Here is a 17,060-nt window from a genome sequence, read left to right as displayed (position 1 = left end):
TATAGAAGAAAAGTTACTGGAATTTCTCAGTGTCACACTTTATTATTTTGGGGGAAAACTTGGATGTGACATGCAAAATATTTGTTGCTTCCAGTTTTTCATTTTTAAAAAAAATTTTTTTTTATTTATGATAGTCACAGAGAGAGAGAGAGAGAGAGAGGGGCAGAGACACAGGCAGAGGGAGAAGCAGGCTCCATGCACCGGGAGCCCGATGTGGGATTTGATCCCGGGTCTCTGGGATTGCGCCCTGGGCCAAAGGCAGGCACCAAACCTCTGCGCCACCCAGGGATCCCAGTTTTTCATTTTAAATACACAATGGCAAATTACAAAGACATATTTGAAAGCTTAAATTATCCCCCCAACATATTTTTAGATTATTTTCAGGAATGTAAAAACACAAACTACCCTTGAAAATATGACAAGCTTAAATATACTTATGATATGTACTGGATAACTAGGGTAGATTATCTTTCTGTTGGTGTAAAAATCTTACTTGTCTGTGGGCTGAGTTATTCCTCTTTTTAGCATAGAGAACCAATTGAAACTTTTTTGTCTAGAGCGCTTAAAAATACTCAGAATATTTGAGCCTTTAGCCCCCTTGGCCCTACTCTTATTAAATCATTAAATTCACTTTAGAATCCATAGTAGTATTTTTCTATAGAACTTCTATAGAGCTTACAGATAGATTTAAGCAAGAACCAATTTAATGATTTACTATGGTTTTATAATTCAGCATTTAAAAATATGCTAAGATAACCACATCACCTCTTTTCCCTTCTTCCTATATTGAGACTTCTTTTTCATTTATGGTTTTAGTCTGAATTTTATATATGGATGTACATACAGGAGTACCTGAGTAAACTCAAAACCATTCCTTTATTTGAATCACCCCTCTGAAACCTTCTTGATCTCCAGGTTTTCCTGCCATTTATTTTTTATAAGAGCTAAATTATAAATTTATAAATATAATTTATAAGAGCTAATGGATAAGTTGTCATTATTGCCAAAGCATCTCCAACCCTGTATATTATGAAGCCGATTCTCTAATAACTATGAATTTTATGTATTGTGGATGATTACTTAAGATACAAAACATGAATGGACTGAGTTCTTCACATTTTCTTAAATAATAACAGAAAAAATTGTTTGTAGTGCAAGACTATAAAGTCTTTGTATTAGGAAGTCGTTTTTGCAATATTGAAGTATAAGGTTGTGACTTTAAAACAAGAAAACAAAATCTCTGATTAACATAGTCACACTTCAAGCAGTATAAAGAAGAGGAAATGCTAATGTAAAGTTGGAAGGCAAATTAAGCTTTTCTCTCTGTGTTAAACTAATCTTAAATCTAAAGTAGAGAAAGATGCCAATAAAAAATAGTGATTTGCTGATTTTCAAAACATAGACATTGTTCTCATTTCTTTTGAGCTGTGGAGAGCCAGCATTTTAAACTCTTATTCAGAAAGCAGATAAGAATAATTTGATTGCCCCTCTAAGTATTCTCATTATACTGTTACTATTGTTCTTTTGTTAATTAAAGAAAAATCAGAGTCATTATTATTTAGCAACCTGTAATATTCCCTCTAAGTATCAGGTGACAAATGCCTAAATGAAGAGCAAGAGGTTCTCCAAGGAAGCCTCAGCTGTGCAACAATTGGCAAGAGGGTGCAGCAATTAGAAACGTTAACAGAATTCAGAAATGTTCCTAATTCCACAGACTATCATGGCCCCCATTATACACACTGGCTTTATCCTCTGAATGTGAGCCCATGCAGCAGAATGTCCAGGCCATGTTAGAAGCCTGATGTTTCCTACCTTTTACTAGAAAATTAAAAGTATATTTACATTTTCAAGAAAGCACAAGGTCCTCTGAGTTAGAGCTTTGGCTAGCATTCTAATGTTAGAAATTACAATACTTGTCACAAATGAAAAAAAAAATCATAATTATACTTGTTTGGAACCAGCTTTCTTTCTTTTATCCAACCTAATAGAATGGTGGTTTAATCATTTCTCCTAAGTAAAATGCTGTTTCCCTCTTGAGAAGTTTGAGTCTACGTATAGTATTATCATTATTTTGGTATAGGGTGTAGTTGTCCATATTGGTAGTTTTTTTCCACTCTTAATTTTCTATAGAGACTGTTATAACATTGATACTGCAGCTACACAGTACCAGTTTAGAGTCTTACTGATCAAGTGCCCAGCCATAATTGACTGCTAATACCACTTTCAATTCTAGAACATGAGAATAGTTGTTATTTTTGTTTCCTCCTCCTCTTCTTGCTGCTGCTGCTGCTGCTGCTGCTGCTGCTGCTCCTCCTCCTCCTCCTCCTCCTCCTCCTCCTCCTCCTCCTCCTCCTCCTCCTCCTCCTCCTCCTCCTCCTCCTTCTTCTTCTTCTTCTTCTTCTTCTTCTTCTTCTTCTTCTTCTTCTTCTTCTTTTCTCTTTTTGCCTATACATCCTCTCTGTTCTCTTTAATACACACTGGATTCACAGCCTGAGGATAGTACTGAGGTTAATTACCCACATCTAATGACTTATGTCATAAAGTACATTTTTGGTATTTGATAACTTTAAAAGTACTTAATACAGGACCAATGCCTAAATCCATTAAAATAAAATAAAAACCTCACTAAGAATATTATGTTGGAGAGAACTATTTCATAACTGATGCTTTGGTATGCTTGAAATCATAAAATGGTCATGAAAATGACTGGCAAAAAAACTAAGGTTAGAATGTACCAGAGTCAAGTTTAATGACATTTCAAAAGAATGAAATGAGTACAGAATAAAGGAGGGTGAGATGACAGAGCAATGAAATGCCCCCTGCTGCTACTGTTCCTGTTTGATCTGACAACATTGGAAGGATAACTGCTTAATGAGACTATTTGATTCAGAGCCATTTGCATATTTTTCATCAGAGAAAGTGATTCTGTAGATTATGGAGTGATTCTCTTAATCTGAATATGGTGGCAATCTCAAAGACAGCAATTCTTTGACTTTTTTTAAATAAAAGAATGGATTATCTGATTAATTGCTCACCAGTGACAATGTGGTTTTTTTTTTTTTTTTTCTTTTTTTGACAATGTGTTTTTATCATGGATTCAAAGAGTCATAGAATTCTGGAGGTTTATCCCACTGTTTCTCAATCAGGAGATGGCTATATTACCCTAGTTTTTCAAATTATTTGCTGGATAACACATTTGCTTCTTTCTGTGAAGAAGAGGCAGGCATTTGTGAGACCCAGCTTTCCTAGCAAAAGTGAGGTCAGTCTGCACCTGAAAAACCTTATTTAAAAGCAACAAGCTAAGGCCTAGGGAAAGTTATTGCATTACTTGGTGATTTCATGATTTACATTTGTATCCAGTAAGATTTCAAATCCATCTTCTGCGGGTGTAATTTAGGGGCAGATATGAGAGAATGTGTGGAGTAGTTTCTGATCTCTTCCATATCTTGGATACCACATTTGGGAAAAATGGTTAGATACCTGAGTTTCTTCCTTCTAGTCCTTTCTACTCCTTCCTAATGTAACAAAATATCTCACCATTAATCTTATCAAGTCTGCTATTGCCCTTGGCATAAAGACCAGCATCCTCTTCATGGCTTGCAAGCCTTTGTTTTGTAATGTTTACCCAAGGAATTTATTACTTTGTAAGTCAACTCACATGTCACCTTTTAATAAAACTTGTCTTTGACATCCTTTAAAAAATTTCAAACCCCCAAATCCAATGCTTTCTATCCCTTTTGTCTTTCTCCATTTTGTCTTTTTTCCTCCTTTTCTCCAGTACTTAACATTGGGTGGGTCTCTGCATCCTAGAATATAAATACAAAGAGGAGGATGATTTTGCCTGGTGACCAATATAACTCAAATGTCTGGAATAGTGCTTTGTACATAGTAGGCTCTAAATAAATATTTGATACAGAATAAATATTGAATGAATGAATATGTTTGTGTTTATTTCATTATTATCTAATATTTGCTCTCCCATTAGACTAAAATGCATGAAGATAGGGAACCTGGTATGTTGTTTGCTTTTTATGCTTAGATTGTATCCCCAGTATGTTGCTTGTAATAGTAATGTAATATGTATTTTTGAATGAATAAATTGACCAAGAAAAAAGCTTGGAAGGATTTTGATATTCACATAGCTGTTAAAAATTTCCCTTTAATTCTCACAGAAGCTCAAAACTCATGTGATGCTGATTTCTATTAAATAATTTCCTTTGAAGGTGGTGATTGGGAAATAAGCTAAATAATCAACTGCATGCAATTTTAACATTGATAATACAGCAGTTGGCCGAGTCCTGGAAGCATACAAATACCTGTATTTTCAATGGAGGGTTTAAAACCAGATCTGATTATGTTTGTGCAATTTGGCTTAGATAAGAATTTCATCTCATTTAAATAAACAGTTGTCATGTTTTTTGTAGAAGTGGTGAAGCAGGCTCTGATAATACGGGTTTATGTTTCTCACTAAGTGTTAGTAAAGGTGCATAAATGTTATCCTTCCCAAAATAATCTTTTGGGAACCCTGGTTGGGGGTTGGAGAGGTGACAAGCACTTGTAGTAGCCTTATCTATTTATTAATTTTGTTGAGAACATATGCTTTAGAGGCTTAACATGTAAAAAACTAAAGCCATAATGTGAAGGGGATATAAATGGTTTTCAGTGTTTGCTGAATGCATAGAAATTTGATAATTTTGTGAAGTGTTTTGAAAATAGTGGTTTTATGTGATTGATCAACTAAAAGTCCAATGAACATTGTGGCTGGAAATATGTGATAGATTACTGGATCCAAAGGGCAACAAACTATATGGCTAATTTGTACATTCTTCCTTGGTCAGCAGAGGATGTGACACATGCAATGCTAAAAGGTCCATGGAGGAAGTGTACCCATTCTTCAAAAACTCTAAATCCAGGGGCATTGCTGTTATTTGACACCAGGTTCCAAGCCTTAGTGTTTTCTGAAAAACATGAATTTAAAAAGGCAAACATTTCTGAAGACACTTTCATTATCTTTCAGGGCTGGCTAGCTGGCTTTCAGAGCTTGACTTGAAATGTTTTTATCTCTGTCTAGTTCTGGAAAAGGAGAAACAGGAAGGAGATGATAGTGCAATTGAACAGGAGTTAGAAGATGTAGGGTCACATGTTAGGTGGGCTCTAGTAAATTGTTTGACCTTGGAAAAAATCACTTCAGTTTTAGTCTTCTTCCACCCCACCCTCCAATTTTATAAGGTAAGGAGGAGCACTGAGGTTTTAGAGGAATTAATCTCAAAGGTTCATTTAGTAATGACAAATGTAGGAAGCAATGTTGTTCCTATTGAATGTCAGAAAAGCTGTGACTTAGACCCAACATGGCTTGAGGAGAATCTTACTCTCTGAGAGTAGTAGCTCGTTAAAGACCTAGAGAGGAATGACATGATTACTCTGTCTGAAACTATTTCTTCATCTCTTAAATAGAAAACTGTTCTGTACTTCCCAGGAATATTGCAATTTTCCAATGGAATAAAATACATAGAAGTGTTTTTTAAACACTGAAAGTCAAGGTAAGAATTAGACAAATATGGGTATCATGATTATAAGCAAAGCACTCTTCAAAGTGGATACATTACTTAGATATTGTTTGATTTCTTGAAACAATGTTTCATTTTTTGGTTTTATCCACATCCCTGGCCCACTACCCCCAGCCAAAAAAAAAAGTTTTTAATATTTGGCAAATACTCATCTGGTACAAGTGTGTATTAAAATTTTTAAGTCTGTTAATAGCTTCAGAATGGGACTTTGATGTTTGGCAGAAGAAATGACAAAAATAATATTTGGTGTCTAAAACAAATACTAAGTTGTGATTTTAAAGCTTTTATAATTATATTTGGACAGATAGATTGCTTGTGAATATAGTATGCGGAAGCATTTTAAAGAATTTCAGTCCTAGAAAAGCTCTTGAAAGGTCAGCCTAATTAAGGCAGTGTTTTTGAACCAAAATAAAGTAGATACTATTATTGGAAATTCATTGCAACAGCATAGAATGGCATTTCACTTACAGTTTAAACTTTTTATGGTTAATTTGGGAAGCAAAAATGATCTTTTTTGGGGTTCCTGATCTCTGACTGAAATGACATTTCAATCAATAATAATGATTTCTCTGCTATGATTAGGAGAACTTTATTCTGTAGGATGTGTGGCACGAATAATTAAGCAGCTCTTTTTTAGGACCCTTAAAGGAAAGTTTTTTTCTTTTTTTGTAAGTGCATGCCTTCTAATTCAGCAACGGAAAATGGGCTTCTCAGGTGGAAGGTGGACATTGACATTTATTTACAACCTCCTGCCCATAAATCATGGAATAAATTGGCCTATGAGGGAAGTCCAGGATAACCCAATCCTAGCCCCAAGACAGAGCTTCAGTTAATGCAGGCAGCTGTGCATCTCAATTCTCATATCTAGAAAGAAGGGTTGTTCATTTCCTGTGATGTCCCACAGCTATATATATAAAGAGCTTGACTTTAAAACGTTGCCTGTTTCATACTGTTGTTCGTAAACAATCTGTATCTATGCAGTCGTATTCAGAGTAGGTACTTACGAATCTGTTGTAATATCACGTAACTAGGAATCTCCAGAACTGTTGCTCACTTGTCTCGTATCTATGTGTAAAGTAGAACATCATATGTTCTTGATGGACAATTCTAAAGTGGCAAGACTTATCTGAAAAAACAAGACTATGATTCTATTAAGAAATAATTATTAGAAGCAATGAAATATTTATGTTAGTCATTATACATGATTGACCATGAGGAAATTAAAAAGTCTTAAATGCCAAAACTATCATAAATACTATCAGAAAATATAAATGCATGTTTAAATTTTTATTTAATGATTAAATGAAAGAAAGATCACATTTATCATGCCCTGAGATACTAATCCAGTATCACTGGTTGAAATATTGGTAAAATAAATGAGAAAAAGATTAATGACTTTTCCAAAATGCTCTGTCTATATTTAGATATAATTTAGCATTTTATACCATAATTTGTTACTTATTTTAGCTAATTCAATGATTTGATATTGTTACATTGAGTGATATATTTTAAAAATTGGAAAGTTCATCTGACAATATACATATAATGTGATGTCTTAAAAGGTTATTGTGCAAATCTGCTTTAGTCCAAAGAGGTTTTATGAAATTGAGTAATGATTTTGAAATTAATCAACAAGTTGGTGACAATAGATGGTTTCTAGTGTTTCTAAATATATTCCATGTCTTTTCCATTAAATACAAATTGCTACCCACAGGTATTTTCTGAAGCATTATTTTGTGTTGCAGAGGGATATCATTTAGAGAAGTGATTTATAAACAAACTTCAGCTTTGCCAGTATGCCATGATGTTTCTATTTTGGTTCGTATGTCACAGTCATCTTACCTTTTCCCTTCATTTCTTTTCTTTTACAGCCTTCTTTTTATGCCCACCCCCTGCCCCCGTTCCTCCCTCCCTAGTGCAGAAGGAGATGGGTCATTTGAAGACAGAAAATATATTATGATGGTCTTATTATCTCCAGGGCCTTTCAATACTCAATAATATGACTGCCTCAGCTTTTCTAGCAAAAAAAGCCACACAGGTACATCAGTTAAGTTACAGATCCTATTCTGCTTTTTCTAGAGATAGAGGAGGCCAGGGATTGCCTAAACATAGAGTTCCTTCAATTGCTAGAGGCACTGCCGCTAGAGCAAAATTCAACTCATCTTCCCAGGAGCCTGCCCTGTTCTGAACATCTCCAAACCAAAATGATTCTTCTTTTCTTTCTTATCAGTCTTCAATCACTGTTTTTATGTCATGAAGTGTCACCAGGTTTATGTTCCTGCCCACATTTCATAAAGTGAGAGGACACATGATAAAAATCTAAGAATAGCATCATAAATCATCTGTGCCTCTGAATTGCTTGGAAATGTTAAATGCTTTGGTTTGGGTCCAGATGTTCAACTCGCCCCTTTTATACTGGCCTGACATACATCAGTTGAAAAGAAGAAAAAATAAAAAAGAAAAAAGAAAAAAAAAAAACAGCTGGTTTTACAAACCCTCCTCTGTTCACTTCCAGTGTAATATTTGGTTTATTTTCCTTTCTTTTCTTAGTTGGCCTATACTTCAAGGGTCTTTTCCTTACACGATAGCTACTCTCTACTACTCATGAAAAATAAAAACATGAGATAAACATCTGTTATTCTGTTACTAAATGACAATAGAGTGCTAACTGTTGAATAAGATATTGTAGTCACAGGACTATGTTGTGAGTTTCAACTATAAATTTAAAGACATAAGTAATCCATGAACCAGGTAGAAAACAATATACGGTGTGGCACTATTCTTTTGTTTCTATTGAACTATTTGATTATAATACAATAATTCTTATTATTTGTTTCCTAATCCAAAATTAGAATATTGATCTCTGTGATGTTTCTAGAAAGTGCCAGATAAATATGAGTGCTGGTGGTGGTGATGATGATGATGGTGATGATATGTTTAATGGTAAAAACCAAGAGTTATGGGAACACACAAAAGGTAGATACCTTTCCCTTTTGGACAGGGGCAGCTATGATCAAGTCAGGAAAGGCTTCAAAGAAGTGATATTTGAAGTTGGACTTTGAAGTAAAAGTACTTGTATATCACCAGGAGATCTTTGAGATAAAGTATTTTGGATGGAATAAGTGCTTTCCACAGTTGTCTTTGTTTTTTTGTCTTCTTACTTTGAGAATTCCTTTCTCTAAATTTTTGCAATTTCTTAGTTTCTGTATAATTTTGGGTAAGAGGGTATTTGACAGTAAAAAAAAAATTGTATGATTAACATTTAATATGAGGTAATATTTCCAATTTTAATGTTTGCTATGTCCTTTCACCTTAGTTGTGTGCTGACCATGGATTGCTTCATTATTCACCAGCGTACAGTTCTGAGACAGTGCTAAAGCATCAGCTATATTAACATACCAAAAAAATGAGGGCTCTTACCAGTTTCTAGATGCTGTATCCAGTGATTTTTTAAAAAAATAGAAGGCAGTATTAGTATTGCTAGTGGTACCCCTCTCTGATAGGAAGCATAGCCACATAGCTTGCATAGCACACTGTCTTTAATATAAATGCCATCTTGAACTGTGCTTCATTATACAGCGTATTAATAGAGTGATTGGTCGTACCTGCAAGACATAGTCTTTTTCTCTCTCTCCTTCACCTACACACAGGTTGTTAAGTCACTGAGGAATGCATTGTCCCTGCACACTATTAAAGGTTTCCTTTCTGGAGATGTGATATCTTCACAGGAAAGGTCAGGCAGTTTTCATTGTCTTTGCACACTAACACACTAATTTTAGATTTGAGTGTCTTTTAAAAAAAGCTACTTAAGAAAGAGCCTCAGAAGACAGTAAAATGAAGCTTCCCAGAATATTTATGATATAATAAATTTGCATAAAAGTGCAAAACTTGGGGACATTGGGTGGCCCAGTGGTTGAGCATCTGCCTTTGGCTCAGGGTGTGATCCTGGGATCGAGTCCCACACCGGGCTCCCTGCAGGGAGCCTGCTTCTCCCTTTGCCTATGTCTCTGCCTCTCTCTTTGTGTCTCTCATGAATTAATAAATAAAATCTTTTTTTAAAAAAGCAAAGCTCAGTGCTAGTACAGAAGTTTCTTTTTCCAAAAGAACAGATTCTTAGAAGGATGAGCTCCCACCAGCTGTTGTGGTCATGTGATGATTTCTTACATTGTTTGTATAAAATAGAATAGTTGCTAGTACTTTCATTATTTGAAATATATATAGTGTAAAGCCTACATGCCACAATATGATTTGGGGCTTAAATTCTATGATTACCCATTGCATTAATTTAGGATAAGATAAACAGATGTAATAAATGGACCCAAAATGCATTGACTTAATAAAATAGAATTTTATTTCTCAAGTTCATAAAAATCCAGGATAGGATCCCTGGGTGGCGCAGCGGTTTGGCGCCTGCCTTTGGCCCAGGGCGCGATCCTGGAGACCCTGGATCGAATCCCACATCAGGCTCCCGGTGCATGGAGCCTGCTTCTCCCTCTGCCTGTGTCTCTGCCTCTCTCTCTCTCTCTCTCTCTCTCTCTCTGTGACTATCATAAATAAATAAAAATTGAAAAAAAATCCAGGATAGTTCTATGTCTAGGAGTATGAGAAGGAGTTGGTCATGTTATCTACATTGTTCTCCAGCGATCAAGGCAGAAAAGGATTTTGCCTCTTCAGCATATGTTTTACAAAATGATCTGGGCATCAGCATTCCAGTCAGTGTGAGGGAAAGAACTTGAAGTAGCTTGTGAGAGGTTTTATGGCACAGGCTTTACTTCCATTCACATTGGTTGGACTTCAGTCACATGGCCTTTTTTGGCTGCATGACAAGCTGGGAAATATCATCTAGATAAAGCCCTGGAAAAAGGGAAAAACGTATCTTGGTGAACAGGCAGAAATCTTTGCTACACGCACTCATTTTTTTCATGTAATATGTTTTAGGACAACCCATTTGTTAGGCATTGTGCTAGGTGCTATGTTTATCATTTCATTGACCTCATGGTGCATCAGAGAAATAGCTAGATAATTTATGTCTTACATGAGGAGAAATGAGTTTAAAGACAAAACTTGGGAACTTGAAACTTCTAGCTTTAGATTTTTTTTTTCTTTTTTCTTTCTTTTTTTTTTTTTTTTAGAAAGGAAGAGGCACAAATAATCCTGGTAATAGAATTATTTTTTTCTTTTTCTGCCCTTTGAATCTTAGTAGGAGGAGAATTTGCATTGTTGTTATTGGTGTTTTGTAAGAGTGCATCCCTTTATTATTGGATTTAGAGGAATGGAAAATTAATACTACAGTTTCATAAGCTTTCAAATATAAGGTGCTTTATTCAGTCACTGACCATATACTAACAAATTGTCTTTTTGTTGTCATGTAGGTTAAATGAGGGCAGATGCTTGTGCTTCATGTACTTCTCATTAATCATCTAGCACATTTTCTTATACAATAGAGGTATGATATTTGAGCCTTTAAATGGAATCTGGACTAACAATCAAAGCAGCATAAAAGATTGAGACAGTTTTTCTAGTAATTAGATCATATAGTCCATTTTCTTTCTTTTACTTTATTTCTCTTTATTCCTACCACTTTCTTTTACCTCTCCCTTCCTTCTCCTCCTCCTTATTCCATTCTCCTTCCTCTTCTGTTTCCCATCTCCCGTCCCCCCTCCTCTTTTCTCTCCCTTCCTTCCTTCCTTCCTTTCTTTCTTCCTTCCTTCCTTCCTTCCTTCCTTCCATTCTCTTCCTTCTTTTCCTTCTCTTCTTTCTTATCTCTTCTTCTCTTCCTTCTCTTTCTTTCAACCAAATGGTTGTCAATATGGGTAAAATTCTCTAAGAAGAATGTAGCTCTTTCTGTTGAAGAGGAAAAAATCCTAAGGCTATAAGTTGTATATTCTCTTCTCACTCTGGAGAATAACTTCTGATAGTACCTTGGACAGTTAATTTTATTAATGTTGTTGACCTCAGCATCTTAATCAAAAAAGTTAGGGTGGTGTTTCCAGAGTTTCACAGGTCCCTTTGAGCCTTGTTACAGTAAGGGTTCAGGACAAAATCCCTGTGTCTAATGAGCCACTTTAGCACGTGGATTATTTTGAGCTATAGGCACTTGAGACTGTGTATGCTTAAGAGAAATTTTGTCCCCCCTTAACCACACTTAAGAATCTAAATTCTTTCCCAGAATAAGAGTTATTAGCATAGATGAGTTTTATCTGAATGACCCATCTGTATGACAGGGTTAACACCTAATTACCAAATACCTGCTCTTCTTATCATCCTGTGAAGCACATTCATTTCTCTGAAGTTACAGACCCCTGCCCTCTTCTCTTTGGTTCAGAATGACATATATACCTCATTTTGCCTGATTGTCTTTGGAATTTCTATGTCTGTATGTATTCCCTGTATGTAGGCCTATTAAATTTGATTTTCTCCTATGAATCTGTCTCTTGTCGATTTGATTTTTAATCAAACTAGAAGGACCTGTGAGGGGACAGTTCCTGCTCCCCGACATTACCTAATTGCTACTAAGTATTAATTATTGGTTAGGGGCATAAGATGATGATTATAAAATAAAATATTCAGCTAAAGGGGGTATTATTTATTGTTAAAATCTTATTTTTGAAATCTGACTGCTGGGATTTGCATCTCTCGTCATTACTAGATTAAACTACATGACCTTGGGAAAAATATATAACCTCTCCAAGGTACAATTTCCTCATTAGCTTAAAAATTTGTAGGTTATAAATTTATCAGCATCATAGGGTCATAGTGAGAATTTAATTAGGTACTATCAGTCACATAGTGTAAGTTGTCAAAAAAAAAAAAAAAAGTTGGTCATTTGAAGTAAAAAATGCCATTCCCTTTCCTTATTCCATTGTGTTTTTACTAAAGTTAGGGAAAATGGTATGGGATTTTTCCAAAGTAACTCTTCATTTTTTTAAAGTAAAATTTGGATATTCTCAGTGTATCTCAATGCCCTGGTCATGGCATTAGGGTTTGAATCACTATCATTTCAAGGGTTCTGTTTTTGTCTTATGATTCTTTTTTTTTTTTTTTTTTAGATTTTAGTTATTCATGAAAGACACAGAGAGAGAGGGAGAGAGGCAGAGACATAGGCAGAGGGAGAAGCAGGCTTCCCACAAGGAGCCTGATGGGGGACTCAAGCTAGATGTGGGACTAGATCCTGGATTCTGGGATCTGGACCTGAGCTGAAGGCAGATGCTTAACTGCTTTAGCCATCTAGGCGTCCCTCTCTTATGATTCTTTAGGTCATTTGGATATAATATTAAAGAGCCCTAAGATCAGATGTTGAAGATTGGAGGCAGGAAGAAAATGAAATGAATCTATTTTACATTTATATAGCTCTGTGGAACAGGTGAGATTTGGTATTAATTTGAATAGTAATGATGCTTACCACTCTTGCTGCACCCTATATTTTCAGAACAGTTTTCAAACTTTAATTAGTTTACCTGAACATCACTTTGGTGGGCCAAGCAAATATTCTCACCTTATAACTGTGGACATGTAGCAAAATAGCCAATTTACCTGAGTCACTTAGTACAATGTCTATTACCAAATTAAGGACCAGGATTTGACTTGCTAATCCTGCTTGCTTTGTGGTTTTTATTTATTTTTCTGTTCTTACCTTAATTGACATTAGACCAAATAACTTGCTCTTTAGATTTTAGTAATCCCATCTACAAAATGGGAGATCTGAAAAGAGAATAGGGAAACTAGACATTTCTTTCTAACTTCAAAGATTTCTAGCAATTTTGTGATTTCTGGATTTCTCATTTAAAATTTCTGATTTAAAATTGTGTTTCTGCTCTATTGAATTCATTGCTGTTGTATTCTGGAATCCTGAGTACTATTTTAGAATTTTTTTTAACCTTGCCTTTGCTTTCTTTTCTGGAGAGAGACAAGCCCCAATATTTTCTCTTTCATAATTTGTTTCTTGGCTAGACATGGGAAATGACCTTCCTCATTTAGGTCTCTTAGATCTTACTGTTGAGAGGTCTTGGGAACACAATTTAAACTCTTGGAACTATACTTTTCTGTAATATGGGATTAGTAAATCTGAAATACATGGTTATTCTGAGAATTACATGACAAAAATATGTTAAAATGCTTAGGAGAGTGTGTGGCACATAATACATAATAGTCACTTTTTTCTTCGTCTGTAGATTAGAATGGACATTTGAAGACAAATTTATTTTATACCAGTTAAAATACATGTTTTTAAATTATTTGAGAATCATCTCCATCCTTTAACAGAGGCTTAACTATAGTACATTTTGATTATGTAACTCAAGACATTATGCTCTCCTTATAAAATACTGTGTATTTTGAAAAAGATACTTATTTTGGAAATTGGAAATATTCAGAAAACATATAGTATGGTATTTTTTGCCAAGACTTTGAAATTTTCCTAGCAAAGGAGCTTATTTTGAGATCAAATGGTCTCTTTAGAGTTGCGTAAAAAATTTAAAAATATATAATTTCAAACTGGCAAGAAAGTTTATTGTTTTTTGTACATCTTATGGCAAAGATATTGGAAATCAGGGCACAAAGCCAATTTCTCTCACATACACAAAATAATTTGGGTTGCCCATGGAGATAATATATATGTGACTCTGTGATTTCCCCTAGAGGCATGTTAAACCTGGACCACTCCATAGCTTTCTATATGAAACCCAATATATCCTCATTATCAATGGCTTAACTTTCTTTTCTTTTTGTGTTATGTTGATTTGTTAATCTGAGTTTAGATTTCTTACTCTCGGTATTTTTCAGGCTTCACTGTAATCAGTAGAACAGGAATACTTACTAAGATATACTTCCTCCTGTCTAAAAGTCTTATATTGAATCTCTGTTCTGTGCATTTAAGTGATTGTTATCTAAATTAGAATCACTGGTGCATTAGAACCAAAAGTAAGGATGCTTTTCCTTGCTTCTAGATTAGGCACTTTCTAAAATGTGTTGATATAACACTAATGTTGAGTTATACTCAAGTGTACAGTGCAAGAACCATAGCACCATGTGACAGAGCTAAAGAATTCTAGGTTGAAAGCTAGATAAATTGCTTCATTGACAATTGAAACTCTTACTAGACTTGACATTAATTTTGAAAGTCCAAGAAGGAAATTATTACATAGTATTTTCCAGATTTATATGATCACAGACCTGAACTCACAAGATAATGATAATCTTATCAAATTATGGAGCATGTGAATCGTCTTTATAATATCCTTGCTGTGTACTTGTCCAACTTCTGTTTAAATGTCTGCAGTAATGAGTAACCACTTACTATTATAATGATGATGTTAATGAACATGATAATGACAGTAGCTAAATACTGCTTTCTTCATGCTTTCTATGCACAATTTATTAACTTTTTTAAACCTCCCACAACTCTTTACATAGATACTATTTATTTTCCCCATTCCACGTTTGAAGAAACTGAGTCTTGAGTAAGTAAACTGTCCCAGCCAACATAGCAGAGATGGAGCTAAATCTGTATTTTGATTCTATAGTATCTTGTCCCAAGCTCATGAATTTAATCACAACACTATATTTTCTTTCTATATGTATGCATGCATTATAGCCATTTGATACCTCTGATTTACTGTGATGGCTTAATAATTAAAAATATATTCACATCCTTAATTCATCAATTGGAAAAATTGTTGATGGTTCCTGAAGTCTGGTTTGAGAATGAGAATAAGATCAGGGCTTGAGGGCAGATCCAGTAAGATAATACATTGATTTTAGAGCCCAGAGCTCTGTCACATATAAAGGCTCAGTAAACATTAGCCAAAATCATTATTGTTAGCATTGTTATTAATAAAATATTTAAAAAGGCGATACTAAACATATGCCCTGGTGTACTGAGTGACGTACACAAGTTTGGTAATTCTTAGCACCTGGAGGGTGAGGACTGAGAACCTTCTGTAGTCCAATAGTGGTGTGCTTCCATTCAGGTTTTCCTCTTGCCTCTTCCAAAGTAACATAATTACTTGGAGCACTTAAATTTTTTCATTAGATTAAATTAAATTAGGTGGGGGGAGAGAGAGAGGGAAAACGAATAATCTTACTGTTTAGATTTTATGTCAGAGAATGCCAAGCACAGACATATTTATTATGCTTATTAAAAATTTTTTTTAATACAGTGGGTTGGGAAATCATGAGTTGGTCATAAACAAATCTAAAGTCAGAATAAAGTGGGGGATCCCTGGGTGGCTCAGTGGTTTAGCGCCTGCCTTTGGCCCAGGGCGTGATCCTGGAGTCCCGGGCTCGAGTCCCACAACAGGCTCCCGGCATGGAGCCTGCTTCTCCCTCCTCCTGTGTCTCTGCCTCTCTCTCTCTCTCTCTTTCTCTCTCTCTATCATAAATAAATAAATCTTTAAAAAAAAAGAATAAAGAGCAAATTCCCAGCTGAATCAAATCTGAATCAAAGATAGTCCCTTTGTGGAAGTCTCTTGATGCTTCTGAGAGTCAAATAGGACTCATATCTGCCTTACTGTTAGGCGTGGCCTTTCAGGCAGCTCTCACATACAGTTATTTTTTATGGCTCTCACACCAGGAACAACTCAACATATTTTTGTATGTGTACATGCATGCAGTCTATGTTATATGCGTGGTTTCCCAAGTGGAAGGACTAAAGTTTTCCTTTTTCCAAGTTTTTGAGGGTTTGTCTTTCTTTTTTTGCTTGCTTTCCTGCTTTCTTCTTTTCTAGGGCAATTGCCTTAAATCATACTCTTTTTAAAAATATTAGTTCTACATAGCCCCTTTTACCCTGCTCTGAGTTTGAGATCATTTGGCTCCAAAGTAATTGTTGCTTGCTCCACCTCTACTCAGATCCTGATTTCATCTCATGTTTGGCTTATTACTATAGCTTCCAAACTGGTGTCTCTCCTTCTGCTATTGCCTAGAACGAATTGATTATCTTGCTGCAGTCAGAGTAACCTATGGAACGTATAAGGATATGATCATTTCTCTAGCTTAAACCGTAAACTATGCCATTGTCAACAGGATTAACCCCATACTCTTTATGATGTAGAAGAAGTTTGATGATTTGGTGCCTGCCTTATTCCCTAGCCTCATTAACCTACTTTTTAAAATAGTAATATCAAATCATGTACAACTCTGCCAACAACCAATACTGATTAATAATTCTGTGTTTTATTTGTATTAGTCTTTTTTAAAAAATATATTTTATTCATTTATTCATTCATGAGAGACACAGAGACAGAGAGAGGCAGAGACGGGCAGAGGGAGAAGCAGGCTCCATGCAGGGAGCCTGATGTGGGACTCGATCCCCGGTCTCCAGGATCACGCCCTGGGCCAAAGGCAGTGCTAAACCACTGGGCCCTATTTGTATTAGTCTTATTGCCTAGAACAGTCTGTTAGCATATTTAGGGCACAGTCTTTGTTCTTTTCAGCAAAATTTCCTCAATGAGTTTCATGATGTGTTGTCCTGGTAGATGCTTAATTAGTGTTCTAGGG

General features: G+C 35.3%; 1 protein-coding gene and 1 long non-coding RNA gene across 14 annotated transcripts in view; one reads left to right on the top strand and one right to left on the bottom strand.

Annotated features, from left to right (window-relative positions):
• CNTN4 (contactin 4) overlaps positions 1-17,060 on the top strand; it is a 922,691-nt gene that overhangs the window by 268,898 nt on the left and 636,733 nt on the right. The gene's annotated exons all lie outside the window — the stretch shown is intronic.
• LOC112662866 (uncharacterized) overlaps positions 3,051-17,060 on the bottom strand; it is a 31,323-nt gene continuing 17,313 nt past the window's right edge. Inside the window, exons 3-4 of one of the 2 annotated variants that reach the window (XR_007404306.1) lie at positions 6,572-6,632; positions 3,051-3,806 (exon numbers count right to left, since the gene is read on the bottom strand). This is a non-coding gene — a long non-coding RNA (uncharacterized LOC112662866). Of the gene's footprint in view, positions 3,807-6,571; positions 6,633-9,951; positions 10,422-17,060 lie in introns of those variants that run through there. The other variant, XR_003138914.3, reaches the window with a different exon arrangement.

Source organism: Canis lupus, chromosome 20 (assembly GCF_003254725.2).
Source record: "Canis lupus dingo isolate Sandy chromosome 20, ASM325472v2, whole genome shotgun sequence".
Taxonomy (NCBI): Eukaryota; Metazoa; Chordata; class Mammalia; order Carnivora; family Canidae; genus Canis; species Canis lupus.
Note: the sequence above shows the minus strand (reverse complement) of the source record. Positions and strands in the feature narration are given on the sequence as shown.